The 5000-nt window shown below is 30.1% G+C and overlaps 1 pseudogene; it reads left to right on the top strand.

Moving 5' to 3' along the window:
- The window catches only part of LOC137659162 (lachesin-like), a 103051-nt pseudogene that overhangs the window by 90117 nt on the left and 7934 nt on the right, over positions 1–5000 (top strand).

Raw genomic sequence — 5000 nt, 5'->3', positions numbered from 1 at the left:
TATTCATGGAAGTAATTGACTTTTAATGACAGTATCTAAAGAAATTTGGTAGCATCTTTTGAGAATTAAAAAAAAAAAAAAAAAAAAAAAAAAAAAAAAAAAAAGTCATGTAAGATACAATCCTGTACAGCTCGTAAAGAACCAATTTGTTGTGCCCACTGTAATACTAATTGGCTTTGCTTAATGTTATTAGTTATTTATTGATGCAATAAGAAATAAAATGAAGAAAGTATGACATTACAAATATGGTACTATGAAAGTGTTAGTGATAAACTTATTTTTGGGAAAAACAGGCAAATGGAGAGTAGAACACATAAAGATAAGAGTACAATTTACCTCTTCAAAGTCAAACAAGAGTCGGAAATTTTCTTGAAGATTTTCTGAAACGTCCATAAAGAATAACAAGCAATTGCAGATTCTTTAGCCTCTTGGTGGTTTGTCGAGAAATCTGTCCCACTGATAGTGTAGTGCTTAATCTATCTCTCTCTTCCATATAAAGAGGAGAGAGAGAGAGAGAGAGAGAGAGAGAGAGAGAGAGAGAGAGAGAGAGAGAGAGAGAGAGAGAGAGAGAGAGAGAGAGAGAGAGAGAGAGAGAGAGAGAGAGAGAGAGAGAGAGAGAGAGAGAGAGAGAGAGAGAGAGAGAGAGAGAGAGAGAGAGAGAGAGAGAGAGAGCCATATTTCCAGACATGTTTTTCTATGACCACAGATGTGGTCTAACATATGTGTAACTTCCCCTCGCAACGTTCTTTTTCCAGGCACAATATGATATTGCAGATTAAAAAACTTCTTCCGGGAGATTTTGGTCGCTACACTTGCTCCATAAGAAATAAAGAAGGTCAAGGCTCCTACACTACGACTCTAAGAGGTAAGGGTTTTTGTTCCGCTCTGTTTGTTTTCCAAAGCAAACGTTTACCGTCTTAAGCAAACATTCGTTGTCGTAGGGTCCTTATTGACTTGTCCTTCTCACGTCTGCTTATGAACCTATTTTTCTAGTTTATGTAAAGCAACATTTTAGTGATGATTATGATTTTTAACGTTCAGTCATGTGGTGAATATAGCGGTGGTTAAATAGAGTTTTAAAAAGGAACTAGTAAATGCATTTTATAAATGGTGGTAATTTCACATAATGGAAAAAATATTCACTTAAAATGTCATCAATCATATGCTGTTGACTGAAATGACTCAACAGTAGAATTCATTTTTTTTGAGTGCATAATTGAGGGTGGTTCGTTAGAAACAGTAATGAAAAGTCTTATATCATACCATTTTGTAACAAATCGTTTTGATAGAAAAATAGGCCTCTTAATAACTCGATTATTCTTTTCCAACGTGTGCGTGAAATAAAAGAATAGATTATATGTTATTCAGTCTTATTCACCCTCCAACACCTTCCACCTTGCAGAGATCACCACAACCATGGCTCCGCCAACGACCTCTCCAACCATCACTACCATAAGCACTTACACAACGACATTGATGACCCATCTGTACAACAGCTTAGGGGCGCCGAAAGTCTTCCAGATCCCATACCAGTTACGACGACGACACAGTCAACCTTTCAGCTCCACTAATCATCAATTTAACTCCTGATGTGTACAGAAGTTCGTATTTCCCTACTTGCTTTATATTTACTACTACCGCATTCACTAATCTCAATTATAGGATATTGTTTCGCAACTAAGTGTGTGAAACAATTACTCAAAGTTATTTTTATTCATAAGGAATCATGAATAAAGAGAATAGAAATAACAATACCGATGGTGTAAGGCCACGAGAAAAATATGAATGGCTGCTAGATCTTTCACCTTTAATTTGAGCCTAAGGAATTTTCAATCAAAATACGAACAAAGGGATCAAAGAAAGGGCTTAGGACACACCTCCCTTTGTTTACCTTTTTACTAAATAAAACAAAGTGTTCTTTATAACAGTCTCTCTCTGTTGGTCTCTTAGACTGTACAATGCCTCATAGTTAAGGTGGAAGTCGTTACATTTCAATGTTTCCCTTTCCTTTTATTACATATTCAGATTTTTTATTGTATTGCAGACAACTCAGAATATATATATATATATATATATATATATATATATATATATATATATATATATATATATATATATATATATATATATATATATATATATATATATATATATGTAAATATATGATTGCATATATATATATATATATATATATATATATATATATATATATATATATATATATATATATACCGTATAAATATATATATATATATATATATATATATATATATATATATATATATATATATATATATATATATAATATGTGTTTGTGTGTTTATAAATAAAGAACCATAATAACGAATGCAGCTGTTTCTGTAAAGGCCTCCAACATGTCCTTAATGATGTCTTGGGTTTGGCTACGCTGGTCACTGCGATGTGGTGATGGTGGGAGAGTTTAGTCTGGGAGCACAAAAAAAGAAATATAATATGATTGGTCTTGACAAACCCTTCCCCCATGTTAAGGAATCCCAATTTATATATATATATATATATATATATATATATATATATATATATATATATATATATATATATATATATATATATATTTATTTATATATATTTATATATATATGTATATATATGTATATATATATATATATATATATATATATATATATATATATATATTATATATATATATATATATATATATATATATATATATATATATATATATATATATATATATATATATATATATATAGACTGTATATATATTTTTATACAGTATATATATGTATATATATATTTATACAGTTTATATATATATATATATATATATATATATATATATATATATATATATATATATATATATATATATATATATATATATACTGTATATATACATACATACATACATATACCAAAGGCACTTCCCCCAATTTTGTGGGGTAGCCGACAACAAGAAACAAAACAAAAAAGGGGACCTCTACTCTCTACGTTCCTCCAACCTAACCAGGGACTCAGCCGAGTTCAGCTGGTACTGCTAGGGTGCCACAGCCCAACCTCCCACATTTCCACCACAGATGAAGCTTCATACTGCTGAGTCCCCTACTGCTGCTACCTCCGCTGTCATCTAATTCTAAGGCACCGGAGGAAGCAGCAGGGCCTACCGGAAATGCCCCCTGTGGCCGCGGGGGCATAAAACAATTAGAATAGCGCCAACGTTATCCCTGCGTGTCGTAAGAGGCGACTAAAAGGGACGGGACGAGGGGGCTGGGAACCCCCTCTCCTGTATAAAAAATCCTGTGAGACAGCAACTGTATATATATATATATATATATATATATATATATATATATATATATATATATATATATATATATATATATATATATATATATATATTATACTTATACTGTATATATATATATATATATATATATATATATATATATATATATATATATATATATATATATATATATGTATATATATATGTAGTGATAGTTGGGTTGCTCTCGGGAATCATAATTTATGTAAAAATAAAATTGTCAATGCAGCTATCATCTTTTTTCTATCATTTTTATTTTTGTGGTCAACAAACCAAATGACCACATAGTAAATTCAAGAGATTGCAAAGCTTTTGACTTGGAATTGAAAAGACTTGCAGAAAATACTGATCAGGGATACTAAGGACGTCATAAACTGTGGCTATTTAAATATACATTTTTTGGGTAACAAAACTATTCAGATTCGAGAATTGATGAACAAAAAATATTTGGACATACTACCAGAAACATGGTTAAATAACTTTGACAAGGCTATGATCACTGAAATGTCACCCCCGCACACACCTTTCACATTTCGAGAGAAGGTAGGTCTGGTGGTGTCGGGCTCTTCAATCATAAAAGTTACTTAAATCTGTTAAAAATTTAAAAAGAACTAATATAACAAGCTTTGAATAAATAGAAGTAAATTTTCTGCCAAAAAAAAGAAAAAAGAAAAAAAATATCCATTGTAACAATCTACAAACCTCCGAGAACAAATACCAGTATTTTCTTTGAATAATTCAGTGAACTCATCGAGATGATTATCGTGAAGAAAAAATAATCAGTTATTTGTGGAGACTAATCTTTGGGTGGATGACGGTTATTAGAATCTTATCAATTGGTGAATAATGTCGACTGTTCAACTACTTTTAACTGAACGAACAAGATAAAACAACCGTGGAGGTCGTTTAGAGAGTAGGGTTCCCCTGCTCTACAGTATAGGATCGGGAAAACAGCCGTCAAAGTAAAGTAAGTATATATATATATATATATATATATATATATATATATATATATATATATATATATATATATATATATATATATATATGAATGATTAGTTTTAATTTTACTGCCCATAGATATTTATACAGCTTTCCTACACTCAAGAGGTCTGCGCTACACAACTAGCTGGTCCAGACGGCCAATTTGGGTTCTTTATAGGGTTTGTCCCGTCAATGCAAATCGAGAAAGATAAGAAGAGTTATAATTTAATGTTTTTTTTTTGACCAGATGAATATAGCATGTCCACAGGATAATGCAACATGAATGTTACTTGGTACTTATGTATAGTGCTTTATTTACTTCTGCTACTGTTACATTTACTTCCTGGTCAGGTGTTTCATTATTTATATTAGCAACGTTATTATTATTATTATTATTATTATTATTATTATTATTATTATTATTATTATTATTTTATTATTATTATTATTATTATTATTATTATTATTATTAGGAACGTTATTTATTATATTATTACTATCATCATCATCATTATTATTATAAGCTAACCTAAAACCCTAGTTGATAAAAAGTATGTTATAAGCCCAAAGGCTCCAGCAGGGATAAATAGCCTAATGAAGAAAGGAAACAAAGAAACAATCTACAAGGGGAGTAATGAACAATTAAAATAAAATGCTTTTAGAACAGTAACATAAATAGAATAGATCTTTT

Source organism: Palaemon carinicauda, chromosome 19 (assembly GCF_036898095.1).
Source record: "Palaemon carinicauda isolate YSFRI2023 chromosome 19, ASM3689809v2, whole genome shotgun sequence".
NCBI classification, from domain to species: domain Eukaryota; kingdom Metazoa; phylum Arthropoda; class Malacostraca; order Decapoda; family Palaemonidae; genus Palaemon; species Palaemon carinicauda.
Note: the sequence above shows the minus strand (reverse complement) of the source record. Positions and strands in the feature narration are given on the sequence as shown.